The sequence below is a fragment of the Saccopteryx leptura genome, chromosome 4 (genome assembly GCF_036850995.1).
Source record: "Saccopteryx leptura isolate mSacLep1 chromosome 4, mSacLep1_pri_phased_curated, whole genome shotgun sequence".
NCBI lineage: Eukaryota > Metazoa > Chordata > Mammalia > Chiroptera > Emballonuridae > Saccopteryx > Saccopteryx leptura.
In genome coordinates this window covers 147,474,466-147,493,711 of record NC_089506.1, presented here as the reverse complement: position 1 = coordinate 147,493,711, position 19,246 = coordinate 147,474,466, and the positions used below count along the sequence as shown (strand labels likewise).

Here is a 19,246-nt window from a genome sequence, read left to right as displayed (position 1 = left end):
ATTGGCCAGGGAAACAACACAAAGACCTTATGACTCCTCAAATGCTCAACTCCTAGAAAAATAGAGGTCATCTTTGATTCCTATTGCTCTTGACTCTCACTCCAATCTGTCCGCTCATTCTGGCTCTCCTCCCACTAGCATATATCTTAGATTCATTCACTTCTCTTTATTTCCACTGTCCCAATAGCAGCCTCATCATCTATTGTTGAATGTATGCTACAGAGCCCCCCATTCTATTCCTATCCTCTGCAGTGCAGTCTCCACACAGCAGTAATACGACCATGTAAATCACATTATGAAACTCCTGCTGAAACTTTTCAATGGCTTCCAACTTGACTGAGCATATTATCCAAACTGGTTGCAATATAGCTTTCAAAACTCTGCAAGAACTGGCTTACTTACTTCTCAGACCTCAGGTTCTTTGAAAAAGCCAAGGTTCTCTCCACTGAAGGTTTTTGTGCTTGCTGTGTGCCCTCTCCCTGAGCTGTTATCCTCCCTGCGTTGTGCAACCTTCTCATGCTTCAGGCTTCAGCTTCTGGATCTTCTAAATAATTTCCCTCCGTTATTCTCTATGGTGGCACCCTATGAATTGTCCTTTCTAGCAATGATCAATTCTTGGAGAACTTTTAATGTTTATTGAATTTGTTCGTTACTTAGCTTTTTAAATGTGTGTTTTCCCTATTGGAACATAACTTCTATGATCAGGGCACTGTCCTGTTCATTATTCAGACTCAAGGATCTAGTACTAAAGACTGCAGAGACCGAATATGTTTATGAAAAAAAATAAATGGAAAACCATAATAGCAAGTAATTCTCATAAAATGCAGTTGTTTGAGCGATCACATTCACCTCTTGATTCTGTAAATACAAATGACAATCATTTACAAAGCAGTTGCTTTTTTTAGGGGTAATTCCTTTTTTATAATTTTTTATTGATTTTAGAGAGAGAGGAAGGAAGGGGAGGGAGAGAGAGAGAGAAAATCAGTTTGTTGTTCCACTTATTTATACATTCATTGGTTGATTCTTGTATGTGCCCTGACCAGGTAACAAACCCACAACTGTGGCATATTGGGATGATAATTTAACCACCTGAGCTACCTAACCAGAGCTAAAGGTAATTCTTTTTTTTTTTTTTTTTGTATTTTTCTGAAGCTGGAAATGGGGAGACAGTCAGACAGACTCCCGCATGCGCCCGACCGGGATCCACCCGGCACGCCCACCAGGGGGTGATGCTCTGCCCATCCAGGGGGTCACTCCATCGCGACCAGAGCCACTCTAGCACCTGGGGCAGACGCCAAGGAGCCATCCCCAGCGCCCGGGCCATCTTTTTGCTCCAATGGAGCCTCGGCTGCAGGAGGGGAAGAGAGAGACAGAGAGGAAGGAGAGGGGGAGGGGTGGAGAAGCAGATGGGCGCTTCTCCTATGTGCCCTGGTCGGGAATCGAACCCGGGACTCCTGCACACCAGGCCGATGCTCTACCACTGAGCCAACTGGCCAGGGTCGCTAAGGGTAATTCTTAAAGAAATATTTATTTTATTATGTCGGAGAATGTTATGACCATTTCCTTTTATAAGTAGGGCTCAGAGCTGCTTAGAAAGGTCAATGGGAGATTGGTCCAGATAAGTGTCTCATTAGCTTTACACCCAGAAAGAACCAAATTTATATCTTCACAAAATAAAAAATTACTGCATGTTATGTCAAAACAGTTAAATTATAAGTTAAAGAGGAAATGCTACATTCTTTCTGTCTAGTGACTACTATACTACTTCGTCAAGTGGCTCACTGTGAGAACAGAAGAAAAGGGCTGCTTTCTGGCTCTTTTGCATCACTTAACCAGTTTTCTGGCCCACTCATGATTGTAGTCACTCTCCTGATTTAGATTTTCCTTGTTTTTCCTTCAGCTGTCTTCTCATAAAGAATAGTAAACACTCGCCCTGGGTGTTTTACCCAAGGATCTTGCCCAAAGTCACTAAAAAAACATGTTTGTGATATCCCAAATTTTTTATTAATTTTATAATATAGACAAAATACTACTTCTTTGTGACTTAATCAATAGCTTAATCAAGTTTAATAACAATGATGACAGGATACAAGCTTTCATTTACTGAGGGGTTTTTAAAAATGTGCCTGGCAATGTGCTAAACCTTTTATAGGCATCATCACTGTTAATCATGCCTATACACCCATGAATAGTGATTATAATTTCCATTTCACAGAGGAAGAAACAAGAGGTTAGTGAAGCTAAGTAGCTTGAGTTCAAACTATTAAAAAAGTGAACTTGTGTTTCAAACTGAAATTTGTGTAACTTCGTAAGTGCCAAGGTCAGTATGGATAATCTAATAATAATGAATGAGAATCAGGCACAATTTTTTTTTTATTTTTAATTTTAATTTAATTTTATTTGGTATTTTTCTGAAGTTAGAAGCGGGGAGGCAGACAGACTCCCACATGCACCCTACCAGGATCCACCTGGCATGCTCACCAGGGGACGGTTCTCGGCTCACCTGGGGCATTGCTCCATTGCTGCCAGAGCCATTCTAGTGCCTGAGGTGGAAGCCATGGTGTCGTTATCAGCGCCTGGGCCAACTTTTGCTCCAATGGAGCCTTGGCTGCGGGAGCAGAAGAGAAAGAGAGAGAGGAAGGAGAGGGGGAAGGGTGAAGAAGCAGATGGGCACTTCTCCTGTCTGCCCTGACTGGGAATCAAACCCAGGACTTCCACACGCCAGGCTGACGCTCTACTGCTGAGCCAATCAGCCAGGGCCAATTTTTAAAACATGAAATGATGTATATACATAGTTGAATTTTAAAATATTCTAAATGAGAATAATTTAACATCTGTTTTTTAAAGGCCAGGACATAAATATAGCTCTGGTCATGAATAGTTCAAGTATATTAGATTCCATTTCTGGTCCACTCTACTCACTTTGCTTTGCTGGGCTTTCACCATCTCACATTTTCATGTTTCCTTAATTTTGTTTGTTTGGTAGAGTTTCCCTCTTTTAAAATAAATTGGGTAGTCATGCTTCTCTGTAACCTTTGTGAGTCAGTTCAACCTCTAATTACTTCAGTCTCCTTCTCTGCAAGAAAAGCAAGAACCAGTCTCATGTTTTGCATCACACACACACACAGAGAGAGAGAGAGAGAGAGAGAGAGAGAGAGATAAGGACATAATTCTCCCAAAGCAGCAGAACAATGGGCAGCAGCTGGCAAAACAATTTATAAAAGACCCAATCTGATGCTGTCTTGGAAATCAGCTTTAAATTGCCTACATAGGCCGTGGCTGGTTGGCTCAGTGGTAGAGCGTTGGCCTGGCGTGCAGAAGTCCCGGGTTCGATTCCCGGCCAGGGCACACAGGAGAAGCGCCCATCTGCTTCTCCACCCCTCCCCCTCTCCTTCCTCTCTGTCTCTCTCTTCCCTTCCTGCAGCCGAGGCTCCATTGGAGCAAAGATGGCCCAGGTGCTGGGGATGGCTCCGTGGCCTCTGCTTCAGGCGCTAGAGTGGCTCTGGTCGCGACAGAGTGACGCCCCGGATGGGCAGAGCATCGCCCCCTGGTGGGCGTGCGGGGTGGATCCCAGTCGGCGCATGCGGGAGTCTGTCTGACTGTCTCCCGGTTTCCAACTTCAGAAAAGTACAAAAAAAAAAAGTTGCCTACATAATAATGACCGAAACTGTACCAGAAGTATTTCACTGACTAGCTACCCTTAATGCCATAATACCTGTTACCTTTCAGCATAGATGTAATTATTGCCGTTACATTTTGTAAGACCAACAAAGTATCATTTGTACCTCAGGACAACGAATATTAATTAAAGTACAGGGCACACAAAGACATGGCTCCCCTGTTCTCTGGTAACCCCACACATCAAATTATCAAATATCTCTCCAGTCTTTAGACTACTTTAGTTATTAGAAGAGGAGATTAGACAAAATATTAAACTTTTTTTTGTTCGTTTTATTAAAGACAAGTCAAAACAGTTAAGTCTTTCCCCCCAGTTACTCAACATTCTAAGCCTTAACTTTGGCCACATTATAATTTTAGACCCCAAAGCAATGTGATGATTTGATGCATAATTTTCAACACATGTTTTATAAATCCATTCTTCTTGTGCTTCATTTAAAATATTGGAAACTATAAAAAGATCAACGTGTTACTCCTCTGCCAGGAAAAAGGAAAAAAATATGTAAAAGCTAACAAACGAAAAAAGCCAATAAATGAAAAAAGCCAGAACAACTGGAAACTCAGTTTTGAGGAAACATATGGGATTGAAGCATCCGCCTAAACTCTGTAACCAACTGTCACATGTGACTCCCCCTGCGTGCTGAACCTTGAACGTCACTAGACTGGGGCAGAGGGTTGTGCGTGCGGACTAGTGAGTGACTGCAGAGGCCCTGCCGGGACGTGGAGGGAATGCTGCTCTCCCCGCACCGCACCGGGGAGGGTCTTCCAGGAAGACCGGAGCTCAGCTGATTTCGCTGCTGCCGGTCTGGCCACCGCCGCCTTGGCCTGCATTGTAGCACGCAGCGTGACTCAGCGCTGACTCACCACGGGCCGCTGGTGGATTTCCAGGGTCAGCCATTCGGTTGCCTGTCCTTGCTGACTGCCTGCTCCGAGTCCCTGCCTGCTAGACCAGTTCTGCAGCTTTAAACAGAGCACGGCAGATTTTACAGTTTTGGAATCCCGACCAAGCAGGGAACTGACTTTCTTTGTTTTCTTGGACTTCAAGAGCTTAATAGTCCCCTAATCAAATTCTTTCATTAAATGCTTGTTGGAACAAATCCCCAATGTCTCCTTCCACAAAGACTTAGAGATGACCTACACGCAGATTTTGCTTCTGTCATGCCAAGCTCATGTCTTAACTTTGTCTCACATTCTGTAAGGTTATCTTTGCAATATGTCTGATACCTATACTTGGCACAAATCTACTATTGTGGTGATGCAGATCTGGTTGGAACTTGGCATCATGGTGGGCCTGGAGTGACTTACTATAAAAAAAAAACAGGGAACACTTTATAAAATGTTTTTATCTGCCATATCAGTTGCGAATAGATGCCATGCTCATTTTCAGTCAGTCACTACTCTTTGAAAGGCCTTGTAATCTATTTAGAATGTTAAAATCCTCATTCTTGAGTTGTCATCCATTTCTTTCTCTCCAGGTTCAACACGGAGAGTAACAGTAATGCAGTATTTCTGCAATAGTAGCCATAGGCCACCTGCATGGAGAGTGCTGGGGATATTTGGCAAACACACACTCAGAACTACAGACTCAGAATGTCCTGAGATGGGTCCTGGAAACAGATCAGCCCATCGGGGATTCCTGTGTACACGTAGGTTTGAAAACTACTAGCCAGAGAAGGAGAGTGTGAGACATTAGTCTGTAAAGACTCTAGGAGAAATCCTTACAATTGAGAACATTTTCTTCTAAAATTGATTTTGAAGTTCTGCTTTCAAGCAATTATATTTCTAAAACTGGTTTATATATAATATTGTGTTTGCTTATCTGTATATTAATACAGATTTTTTTTTTAAGTAGAAATTTGGGTATAAAATAAAATGAAGTATCTGTAAACTTTTTAAATTTCAGACTAGTATTTCCTAAACCTGACATGATACTGGAATTACCCACAGAGTCTTTAAACACTCCTGGGTCAGATCCAGACTTAAAGAAACATACCTCTGAAGGTGAAGCCCCCAGCAGGCAGTGGTTAGCTCTGCATGTCAGTATCTGGACTTTGCAAACTGACACTACAGGGAGTCCCCAGGTTACCAATGAGATAGGTTCTGTAGGTTTGTTCTTAAGTTGAATTTGTGTATCAGTTGGAACAGATACATTTGCCTATAAAATACAACTTAGACAAATGTTTGTCTTAACATAGTATTTATTTTTGTCTTTCTATGCCAATAAATACTGAAACATTTTCAAACCTACAGCACCTATCTCATTCATAACCTATGGACTGCCTATACCCAAGTACAATAGACCAACTAATCCCAGGGTAGTAGGTCTGTATTGTTCTGTTATAGTGCTTACTCATCTATTACTCAATACTGTTTCTTTTGAAATTATCATTGAAAAAATAAAATTAAAAGTAACTATATGAGTCCTGGCCAGATAGCTCAGTTGGTTAGAGTGTCAACCCGATATACCAAGGTTGGGAGTTTGATAACCTGTAAGGGCACAGATAAGAATCAACCAATGAATGCATAAATGAGTTGAAGAACAAATTGATGTTTCTTTTTCTTTTCTTTTCTTTTTTTGTGTGTGTGTGTGACAAGAGACAGAGAGACAGAGAGAGGGATAGTTAGGAACAGACAGACAGGAAGGGAGAGAGATGAGAAGCATCAATTCTTTGTGCAGCTTCCTAGTTGTTCATTGATTGCTTTCTCGTAAGTGCCTTGACTGGGAGGCTACAGTAGAGCAAGTGACCCCTTGTTCAACCCAGCAAGCTTTGGGCTCAAGCCAGCAACCATGGGGTCATGTCTATGATCCCACATTCAAGCCAGCGACACACACACCATGACCTCGAGGTTTTGAACCTGGGTCCTCTGAGTCCCAGTCTGATGCTCTATCCACTGCACCACTGCCTGGTCAGGCAAACTGCTGTTTCCCTCTCTCTCTTTTTTCTTCCTCTCTCTCTAAAGTCAATTTTAAAAGAGACCACATGAAATAGCAACTTACTATTATATTGGTATACATATTCACCTCTTTAGAAAGCAAGTTTAAAATCATTGTATTCTAAATCATTTTGGGGAAAGGAAGAGTGGGAATGATTGGAGAGTAATATGGAAGTCTATTTTGATATTTTCCTTATTTGTTTTCCCTTGGATATTGTATTTGTTTATTCATTTTCTTTCCATGTCACTGAATAAGTTTTTCTGTATCATCTTTGCTGACATTGTGGCAAAAGCCCAGATCTGAAACACAACTGACAGTGACATCTCTTTGCTGATTCTCTTATTTACTGTATAGCTTTGCTTCTCCAAGTGTGATCTTTAGGAACAACAGCAGGGACATCACTTGGGAACTTCTAAGAAATGCAGACTCTCAGGCCCCATTCAGGACTACTAAATCAGAATCAACAGTATAACAAGATCCTCAAGTGATTTGTGTGTATATTGAAACTTGGGAAGTACTCTTATACAGTTATAAGAGTTACAATCTGGGGCTGGTGGAAGGAAAAAGAAGAAATAGGTGGATGAGTACTAGTTTCCTGTGACTGCATAACAAACTGCACAGTGCTCGGCTTAAAACAATAAAAACGTATTCCTCCTCATTTCTGGAGGCTAGAAATCCAAAATCAAGTCATTAGCAGGGCCACCTTCCCCAGAGACTTTGGTGAATCCTTCCTTGCCCCTTCCTAGCTTCTAGTAGTAGCTGTGGGTCCTCGGCCTTCCTTGACTTATAGGTACAGCATTTGAATCTTTGCCTGTGTTATCACATAGCATTCTCGCTATGTGTTCTGTCCTTAATCTCTTCTTATCAGGGGACCACTTATATTGGAAAATGAATCCATGCTAAATTGATTACATTTCCAAAGACTTTATTTCCAAATGAGGTCAGACTCATAGGGGTTAGGCCTTCAATGTACTTCTTTAGGGGACACAATTTGATCCATAACAAGGAGATTTGGAGATTGTATTTTTAATAAGTGGACATATATTATGTGAAAAAGAACATTATAAATAAGCATTATTTAAAAATAACCTGATCACATTTTATTAAATAATTGCTTATCATTCTCTCTTATTAGTTGTTATTTCATATTTTTATCTTGAATTCTTTCAACTAGATAATGAACTCTTTCAGGGAAACTTTATCTGGAACCCTTATAACATGATGCTGAATTCACAGTGAAAACTCAGTAGTTATTAATTATGATAATTAACAATGAAATACTATGGACAAATAAACAATATCTTACAAGTTTTAATCTCTCTATGGTACAGGCTACAACAAAATTCTACCACAAAGATTAGTTTGACAACAAAAACTAAGCCCTAAAATAAAAGGAAAAATAATTATAGCTAAAACTATAAACACATTGACAGAAAAACTAAAAATATCTTAGGATCAGGGCAAGAAAGTAAAAGGAATCTTTATAACCACAGGAAAGGATAAGAAAGAACAGGACCGGAGAGGTGGCTCTAGAGAACAGCATTGTTTTAAAGCTCTTCGACAGTGCATAGTGGGGATCTGTTTCCGTTTGCCAGCCTTTGCTCTCCCTCTTTCTTTTGAGAAAACTTGTCATATTTGCAACATTTCTGTGTAGGATGTCAACCATAGTGTTTCCTCCCCCACCTTACTCCCAACGGTGAAAAAAAGTGACTTTCTACTTTCTGCCCTGTATGTCTAAATTTGGGTGAGTTTCAAAATTGAAGAAAGCGGTTGAAGCTGAGTCATTTCAGTGGTAGCGCTCAAAGATAACAACCAGGTGTTTTTGTTTGTTTGTTTGTTTGTTTTACCATGGACAGTACCAGAGTAAACTTGGTTGCTGCTCTCCTCCTGTTCTAGTTGTTTAGCTCTTCCTTTTGTGCTGAGAGCTATCTGGTATCTTTTACAATATAATTAATTGATTGTTTTATTTAAAAAATTTTTTAATTTCAATATTTGTGTTTAACTTATTGTTTTCAGATTCTTATTTTTTATTTTTCTATAATTTATTGTTAATTTTTTTAAATGGGGCCAAGAATCAGCCTTAGTTAGTTTCTATAGCTTACAACTAAAGGACTGCAACTGTTACATAAATATTGATAGGACAACACACATTGCCTGCAGCCAGCTCACTAAGAGGACTAGAAACAGTGGTCTGCATTCATGATACATAAAATATGTATTCTTGAAATATAACAAAGGTCCTTTCAGTTTGTTTCAATTGATTTTCACCAGCTATCATTACTGCCCTGTATTTTAAACTGAGTCATCTTCCCTCTGAACCACCCAGAATGCCGGGGGTACACACGAGAGAATCACTCTCGTTATGCTGCTGGTAGGCACCAATAATCTTCTTTATGTTGCTTCCAATTCTTCATTTTGGTTCTCATGATATTTGTAATATTAAAGAGATTAAAGAAAAGTACTCTAAAGTTTCTAACTAGAGCTATTTTACCAGGGGGCTAATTGAAACAGAGTACCTGTTATGCCAGGCTAAATGTGATCTTTTCTCTGCTAGCAAAGAATAACCTAAGCTGTCATATTTGCCAACACTAAACGTGTTTTTTTGTGTGTGTTTTACTGATGAAATTTAATTTGATAAAGGTATACCAGCTTCCCAGCTTCTCAAAATCCTTACTCTTTCCTCTCACCAGTCTCCTCCTGTTCATGTTTGTGGCAGCGGTTCATGGTGGATATGGTTTTGTCTGACTGGAGTAAGAACCATATAGGTAGAGTAAATCCCCCTACCGCCTAGCTGTTTTGAAATTATAGTGAATCTTGAATATCATGGTGAACAACTTGTACTTAAATATAATTCTCTAATGGTGTTTTTATCAAGATTAAGAAGTGGCCTTTATAAACTGCATATTATGTTCCTGGAACTGTATTACCCCTTTTCCATGCTTATGATAGATGAGGATTCAGCTCACTCACACCACCGATGATGTTAAGTAAGATATTTAAGCCTCAAACGATTTTTTAAATCAATAGCAGAGAGTATGAATACAGTAGTCCCCCATATCTGCTTTTTCTTCCTGCAGTTTCAGTCCACCATCGTCAACTATGGTCCAAAAATAGTAAATGGACTATTCCACAAATACACACTTTATAGGTTTTTGAATGGAACACTTCTGAGTAGCGTGATGAAGTCCTGGCTGAAACACGACTCCTACCTTTGTCTGACATATCCGTACTGTACATGCTACCCATCCCTTAGTCACTTGGTAGCCATCTCAGTTACCAGATGGACTGTTGCTGTCTCACTGTGTGTGTGTGTGTTCAAATAATCCTTATACTAGCCTAATGCTATGTCACAAGGCTTGCGTTATTCACCCCCTTCATCTCATTGCACAGGCATTGTAGCATCTCACATCAACACAAGAAGAAAGTGAATTCCTCATAATAAGATATTTTGAGAGAGACTACACTCAAATAACTATTATTACAGTATACTATTATAACTGTTCTATTTTATTATAGATTTTACAGAGAGAGGAGAGAGAGGTGGAGAAGCGAGAAGTATCAACTCATAGCTGCTTCACTTTAGTTGTTCATTGGTTGCTAGTTGCATGTGTCTTAACCAGGCAAGTCCAGGGCTTTGGAACCGGCAACCTCAGCATTCCAGGTCAGTGCTCTCTCCACTGCACCACCATAGGTCAGGCTGGAAACTTTGTTTCCTAGACCTCTAGCTGCTTGTACCACTTCTACCCCTGAAATGATTGTTCTCTAGACCGGTTGCACAGCTATCACTTTGAGACTCCTGTGCATTATAATACAGGAATTAGGTTAGAGCCACTGTTTTTAGATCCTATATCTTTGTTTCTTAATATACTGCTCACAAAAATTAGGGAATATTTCAAAATGAATCTGAAACTATAAAATATCTCCTAATTTTTATGAGAAGTATACATTTCCTCCACTCTTAAGTATCTTGTGTGTGTGTGTGTGTGTGTGTGTGTGTGTGTGTGTGACAGAGAGGGACAAATAGGGACAGACAGGCAGGAAGGGAGAGAGATGAGAAGCATCAATTCACAAGGGAGCCATAGTCCTCATATTGAAATTTTTTGCTAAGTTATATTCCAATACATAGAATAAAAAATTTTAAATGCCTACAACTAGAAACAATATCATATAGTTACAGAAAGCTGAGAACAAGGAGAAGAGATTCAAAGGTTAAAGAGGAGAAAATAAAGCATTTAAAATCACAATTGATTGCTTTCTCATATATGCCTTGACCGACGGGCTACAGTAGATCTAGTGACCCCTTACTCAAGCCAGCGACCTTGGACTCAAGCCAGCAACCTTGGGCTTCAAGCCAGCGACCATGGGGTCATGTCTATGATCCCACACTCAAGCCAGAGACCCCATACTCAAGCTGGTGAGCCTATGCTCATGCCAGATGAGCCTGTGCTCAAACCTGGGTCCTCTGCATCCTAGTCTGAAGCTCTATCTGCTGCGCCACTGACTGGTCAGGTTTAAGTATCTTTTAAAGTGAAAATTTCTGGGAAATAAACATAATAATTTCTGCCTACCTGGAAATGTTTTTATTCTACCTTTAAATTTAATTAATATTCAAACTGGGTATAGAATTCTTGATTGAAAATAATTTTTTTCTTTAAACACTTTGACAACACTGTTCCATTGTCTTTTAACACTATTGCAGATAAGAAAACAGATGAAAGCCTGAATTTGAATTCTTTATTTTCCTCTCTTCAACCTTTGAATCTCTTCTCCTTGTTCTCAGCTTTCTGTAACTATATGATATTGTTTCTAGTTGTAGGCATTTAAAATTTTTTATTCTATGTATAACTTAGCAAAAACTTTCAATATGAGGACTATGGCTCCCTTCAATTCTTTTCTTTTTCTTCATTTTCTCTGAGATCTCTCTAACTGCTATTAATTAGAGCTTAACTATCTTGGTCAACTCTGCTTCTTTTTTTAATATTTTTTAATTACAGTTGATGTACAATATTATATTAGTTTCAGGTGTACAACCCAGTGAATAGACATTTATATAATTTATGAAGTGATCACCCTGATAAATCTATTATAGTATCCACCTGACACCAGACATAGTTATTAGATTATTATTGAATGTATTTTCTACACTGTATTTTACATTTTCATGACTATTCTGTGACTACCAATTTGTACTTCTTAATTCTTTCACCTTTTTCACTTATTCCTCCAACTTTCATCCCCGCTGGCAACCAGGAAAATGTTCTCTGTGTCTATGAACCTGTTACTGGTCTGCTTGCTCATTTATTTTGCTTTTTGGATTACACATATAAGTGAAATCACATGGCATTTGTCTTGCTTATGTTACTCAGCACAATACCCTCTAGGACTAGGTCCATCCACCTTTTGGCAGATGTCAAGATTGTATTTTTATTTCTTTTATGGCTGAGTCATATATCATTGTATATAGGCACCACTTCTTACTTATTTATTCACCTATTGATGGACAATATTCTTGCTTTCATTTCTTGGCTATTGTAAATAATGCTGCAATAAATATATGAATGAATATGTCTTTTTGATTTAGTGTTTTGGGATTCTTTGAATAAATACCCAGAAGTGGAACTGCTGGGGCCTTCATTGCCTTTTGTTATAGCTTTTGTTTTAAAGTCTATTTTGTCTGGTGAAAGTATTGTTACCCAAGCTTTTTTTTTTTGCTTCCATTTTTATTAGGTATATTTTTTCATTCCTTTACTTTCAGTCTGTGTACCTCCCAATCTAAAGTGAGCTTCTTGTAAACAGCATATGTAAGGGTTTTATTTTGTTATCCATCCAACCAGCATGCCTTTTAATTAGAACATTTAATCTATTTGCATTTAAAGTAGTTGTTGATAAATATGTATTTATTGCCATTTTATTATTCATATTTTAATTGGTTTTTTTTTTCTTCTTAAAGAGGACCTTTTAACATTTCTTGTAATACTGGTGTGGTGATGAAAACTCCTTTAGTTTTTCCTTGTCTAAAAAGATCTTTATCTGTCCTTTGATTCTAAAAGATACTTTGCAGGGTAGAATAATCTTTGTTATAGGTCCTTGCTTTTTATCACTTTGCTTATTTTGTGCCAATCCCTCTGCCTTGCAAAGTTTCAGTTGAGAAATCAACTGACAGTCTTAGGGTAGCTTTCTTGTAGATAACTAACTGCTTTTCTCTTGCTTTTAAGAATCTTTGTGCTTAATCTTTGGCATTTTAATTATGATGTGTCTTGATGTGGGCCTCTTTGGGTTCATCATATTTGGGACTCTCTGTGTTTCCTGAACTTGTATGTCTATTTCCTTCACCAGGTTAGGATTCAAATAGGTTTTCAATTCCTTGTTCTTTCTCTTCTTCTAGTACCTCCATGATGCAAATATTGATATGCTTGAAGTTGTCCCAGAGGCTTCATAAACTATCATTATTTTCTGGATTATTTTTTCTTTTTGCCATTCTGATTGAGTGTTTTCTGCTTCCTTATCTTCCAAACCGCTGGTTTAATCCTGTGCTTCATCTACTCTACTGTTGATTTCTTGTAATGTATTTTTCATTTCAGTAATTGTATTTTTTATTTCTCAATGGTTCTTTTTTATGTTTTCTACCATCATTTTTATGTTTCCTTTCTCTTTTGAAGTTCTCCCTAAATTCATCTATTCTCCCCCTAAATTCATTGAGCATTCTTATAACCAATATTTTAAACTCTGCATCTGGTAGGTTGCTGGTCTCTATTTTATTTAGTTCTTTTCATGGAGTTTATGTCTCTTGGTCTTGGTAGAGTGTCTTTAAGTACTACATGTCCTGAGGACCCAGTGGAACAGCCTCCTCAGTCACCTAAGATAGGTGTTTCAGGTGTATCCTGATGTGGGCTGTGTGCTCCCTCCTATTGTAGTTGAACTTTGATTGCTGTTGGTACATCAGTGGGAGTGATTTCCCCCCAGAACAATTGACTGTGAGTACTGGTCACAACCACTATGGATAATCTGCTGTGCAGAGGCTGACCACATGGAGCAGTACTCACTTCAGCAGGACTCTGGTGCCTGCTGAATCCACCCCTTGAGTGTGTCACTTGTAGATGTAGTTGATGTTCTGAAGATGTCCACTAGGCTCTGAGGCCTCCCGAGAGGTACAGGCCAAGATCAGCTGCTGCTGCCTCTATCCTGTCTGGGACTATTCAACATGTTTAATCTGCAGATGTCTTCTACTTGTGCTGGGTTTAGAGATGCCCGGGAGAGGCCAAGCTGCAAACCAAGGCCTAACACTAGGCCTGGGGCCAGTTAGCAAGAGGTACGTAGCATGGCAAGACTGAATGCTGTTTGGGGTTTGTGAATCTTTGAGATATTTTTGGAAAGTCCAAAGCATGAGCCGGAATAGATAATTTGTAAGGAAAGGCCACTAGAAATGGCTTGGGTATGTTTGCATATTGTGTGTGGTGGGTTTTCAGGGAATCACCAGGGCAAGGCAAACAGTGTTAGCCAGGTTGATGGAGACTCAGATATGGCACTCACCTGCTGGCTTTGTATGTGGAGGACTCAGCAAAGGAACAGCTGTCTTTACTAGCACTTCTATCTGAAAGAAAGCTGCTCCTCCAGCCTTTGTCTTAAAGCCAGACAATTCAGTTTTTCCCTGCAAGTATCTGGCACCGTTCAAGCTGTTGTCCCAGTGCTGGAACTCAAAGTGAGTGAGTCTGTCAGTGAATGAGTCCATGTACGAGCCCTTTAAGAGGAATGCTTGGGACTCCAGCAGTCCTTTGTCTCACTCAGCCACAATATCCACTGTTTTTCACAACTGGAAGTCAAAAGAACTTCTCATCTTGACACTGGAACCCTGGATGGCACTCCTCACTCCTCAGGGGGATCTCCACAACCACCATACTCACCCTGTAACCACAAAGCCTGTTTCAATCTTCCTACCTGTCTTCATGTGGCTTCCTTATATTTTTAGTTAGAGGATGTTTTTTCAGCTAGATTTCAGGAGGTTCTGAATAATGGTCGTTCTGTGAATTAGTTGTAATTTTGATGTTGTTGTAGGATTATGTGAGTAACACGTTTACTTACAATGCCTTCTTGACTAGAAGCCCCAACTCTAAGTTTCTTATAGCTTTTCTTTCATCTTATGTTTTCTTGATTCTTTACTGTGTATTTTGAGAAATTTCCTTAATTTTACCTTTTAATCTTTCTATTAATATTTTAATTTTGGCAATTATATTTTTAGTGCCTCAGATTTTTACTTAATGTCTGATTATTCTTTTATTATAACATCCTCTCTGCTTGACTATGTCTGATAACTTATTGGAGTTTGTTTTTAGAAAAAAAATAGTTCTTTAATGTTTCTTTATACAAGGTTTTTTTAATGATGTGTTTTTTTCATTTTGCAGGTTGTCTTCAAATATCTAGGTATCCTTGGTCATGTTTTTCTCTTTAAAAAGAGGCTCCAGAAAGACATTTATTTAGGACACATAAGCTCTTTGGTCCTCAAATTCCAGAATGATTTTATTCCAGTGTGCTACTAGCTGTCATAGTGTCCCCACACAGTATTTTTAATGACTATTATGAGAATCTTCAGCATTGGTTTGTTTGTTTGCTTTAATTGGGGCAAATGCCTGACTGTCAGATATTTTGAGGCAGGCAATTGAAAGTAGGGAAAGGGGAAACATCATTCTCTATGGTTCACTATTCTCTGTAGGACTCTCCCACTTTTCACTGTTACCCTTTCTGACATGTCTCAGTTTCTGAGAAGGGAGACTCTGAATGCTGCAAATAGACAGCCTTCTACATTTTCCTAGGAAGCTCTTAAAGATTTCTGAGTGTTACCTACATCCTGATTCAGGACCTCTGGGTTAGGGATAGATATCTATTTTTTTAATGTTTATTTCATTGATTTCAGAGAGAGGAAGAGAGAGAGAGAGAGAGAGAGAGAGGAGAACATCAATCTGTTCCTGTATGTTCCCTGATAGGGAATCAAACCAGCAACCTCTGTGCTTTGGGATGATGCTCTAACCAACCAAGCTATCTTGCTGGGGCATATCTATCTCTGTATTTTTAATACTTTCCCTGGCTCATACATATATCCAGTTTTGGTCATCGCCAAATAGTTGCTAGTGTCTTGGAGAAGAGGTAATTATACAAGACAAAGTAGGGTAGGTGCCTCCTAACTTGGCAAAAGACTAGGAATGAGGAAAAAAGAAGGAAGAATCAAAAACTTCTACCAGGTTTCAAGCCCTAGTAACTCCAAGAGTGATAATGCAATTAGCATACATAGGAAAGTGATCAGAGGAGGTTTCACTTCCTTCTTGATTTTTTCTTCCGGGTACTGTTACAGTAAACGTCACCCTTACAAAGTAATACTAAAATGCTCCTTTTGTAGAAATATTACTAATAAGAATTACATTGATTATAATGATGAATAAATAGATACGTTAATACATTTTTAGGCTGGATAACTAGTATCATATACACAAACTAAATAATCTATACACTTTTAACAATTTATGAAGGTAATTCAAAAACATTCATAGGACATTTGGTTTCCTTTCAGTCAAATGTCTTAATTTCTCAAAAGTAAAATAGCAAAATAAATATACAAAACCTCCTATACTTACTTGTTACATCTGAACACAAATGCAATGAACACCCGCAGTAGTATCCACAACTCTTCATAAGGTTTATATCCTTACTAAAATATTGCTGTTTACACAATTCAATTTCTATTAATAGAACAGTCTGATGACTCATTAGGTACATTTAGAGTCTGATGAGGAATTTTAGATCTGCATTATCTGCGAGAACCATTAATAGCTCTTTCACATTAAAATATGTTTTATTTCTTTTTTGGAATGGTTGCATGAAAATATTGATTAAAAAATTAAGGTATAATTTATATACAGTAATTTTTAGCTTTCTTGGTACACACTTATGTGAGTTTTGACAAATCCATACAGTTATATAACCACCACCACAATCAAAATACAGAATAAGTTCATCACTCTTCAAAGTCCCCACATACTCATTTAAAGCCAAATCCTACCCTATTTCCAGACCCTGTCAACAACTGATCTGTTTTTCCTCTATATAGTTTTGACTCTTCTTGAATGCCATATAAATGCTACCAGGCAGTATGTAGCCTTTTGAATTTGGCTTCTATCATCTAGCATAATACCTTTAAGATTAATTCATTTTCTTGCATGTATCACTAGTTTGCTCCTTTTCTTTGCTGTTAATGTTCCATTGTATAGAGCTATCACAGTTTAGTTATCCAAATATTAATATTTAACCATTTATTAATAACTTTATCTTGTAGAAGAGATAGTTTCATGACTATAAAATTATGTATTTATCAAGAAAGGAATAAATAAGGTAATTCCTTTATGCTTTGAATTTTTTAGTTACTTTAGATTTATTTGACTATATATTAGTTATAATTATTTCAAATAATATGTTTTTCATGAAACTGAGAAAAGTATAGCTCTTTAATTGTGGGTGTGCATTTGAAGTGTATGTTGTGATTAGGAAGGTTTTCTCTACCTGAAATGAAAATACAATACATGATTGTTTTTGCTGATAACACAAGATAATATTTTGCTAATTTCTAAAGGTAAGTGCTCTATGAAGACCCTATTCAACCCAGACCTCTGAAATGGCTCACTTCCCATGGAAATCCTGTTAATCTTTTACCCCAACAGGTGGGTTAGAAAGTAGCCAATAGAAAGACAATTCTTGTCCTTCAGGATCAGTGCCAGTGGAAAAAAGTGACCTGAAATACAGATCTCAGAACTGACATGATGAAAATCTAATGCCACAGCTGTTGTCTCTCACAACCGTCACTCATCATGTTTTAATTTCACAGTTTTGATTTAATCTTTTCTAAATACAGCACTGGATAAATGCAGAACAAGATAACAACAGTCCCAGCAAAGTAGCCAGGTTGGTATTAGCACCACCCCCCTTTCATTACCTCCCCAGCCTTTTGGGTTTTATTTTTGTGATGACTGAATCTCCAGAACACTACTTTTTATGTTCACAAAGGCTAGGGCTTCTATACTAGCTCATAAGCTTAACAGGAATCATTGTTTTAATTTCATGGTGACTTCTTTACCTTTCTTATCATGCCAACCAGGATCATTTACCAGCCATTTTAAATTGTAACACACAATGGAGTTGGAGTTGGGGTTGAAAAAAAAAATCAGACTTTTCAATATTGTACTCTAAGATCTCCCACTTTTTAAGCTCTATAATTAAAGATACTATTTTCAGCCATGAATTACATCTTTTTTTCTCATAAAGCCGCCTTTTAAAAAATAAACTCTATATCGAGTTATAGTTTACATACAATAAAATGAATCCATACTACATGTACAGTCTTCACAAATGTATATGTTTGAGTAAACCACCACTGCAAGATACAAAGAAGAGGATCTTCTTGCCCTCCTGCAAAATTCTCTGTAATACCCTTTTCAGTCAATCCTCCCTCCTTCTCTAACCTCAGTGAACAGATCTACTTTCTATTATGATAGATTAGTTTTGTTTCTTTCAAGAATTTCCTGTAAACAGTATGCAGTCTTTTGGGTTTGTTTTTTAAAAATTTAAAAAATTTAGCATAAATCTTTTGAGATTTGTCAATGTGGTTGCATGCTTCTGTAACTCATTCTCCCTCCCTACACCCCCACCCAATAGTCATCCATTTTATGGATATGCCATAATTTGTTTATCCATTTGCCTGTTGATAGACATTTGGATTGTATACATTTGGGGACTATTATGAGTAAAGCTGCCATGGACATTTATGTATAAGTCCTTGTACAGTATTCATTTCTCTTGGCAAATATCAAAGAGCAAATAGATGGGTTGTGTGATTAAATATATGTTTAAGTTTTCAGAAAACTATTTTTCAGAGTGACTGTATCATCTTAAATTCCTAATAGTAATATATGAGAATTCAAGTAGCTCCACATCCTCAACAATGCTTAGCAATGTCAGCTTTTTAAAATAATTTTAGCCATTCTAGTGAGGTTGTAGAGGTATATCATTGTGATTTTAATTTGCAGTTTTCTGAAGACATCAAACAATTTTTTATGGACATATTGGCCCTTTGGATAGTTTCTTTTGTAAAATGTCCAAATATTTTTCCAATATCATTTTGAATTGTTATCTTCTAACTAGGTTGTAAAATTTCTTTATATGTCTGGAATATTACTCTTTTATTAGATATATATGTCCCAAATATTTTCCTATACCTCTTGTATTGCCATTTCAATTTTTACTGGTATCTTTTAAAGAACACAAGTTTTTAACTTTAGGAAAGTCTAGTTTCTCAATTTTATTTTTTTATGACTTGTGTGTTTTATGCCCCAAGGAAATGTTACTTATCTGAAGGTTACAATGAATGTTTATTTTTTTCTAAAAGTTTTCTATAAGTTTCATGGTTTAACTCTTATATTTAGGTTTCTGATTAATACCCAATTAAATTTTTGTTTACAGTATAAGTCTTTGGTTTCATTTCCAGTATCATTTGAGTAGAAAACAAACTGTCAAAAATCAATTGACAATATATGTTTGAATTTACTTTTTAAATTCATTACTAATTATATTGAGTTATGTGTGCACACTGATTTC

At 37.8% G+C, this 19,246-nt stretch overlaps 1 long non-coding RNA gene across 1 annotated transcript; it reads right to left on the bottom strand.

Moving 5' to 3' along the window:
* Positions 1 to 2,410: 2,410 nt before the first annotated feature.
* Positions 2,411 to 16,297, bottom strand: LOC136403232 (uncharacterized). The gene is made up of 3 exons (XR_010751131.1): positions 16,237 to 16,297; positions 2,923 to 3,076; positions 2,411 to 2,608 (listed from the first exon to the last, which is right to left on the bottom strand). It is a non-coding gene; the product is annotated as an uncharacterized lncRNA (long non-coding RNA).
* Positions 16,298 to 19,246: the final 2,949 nt, after the last annotated feature.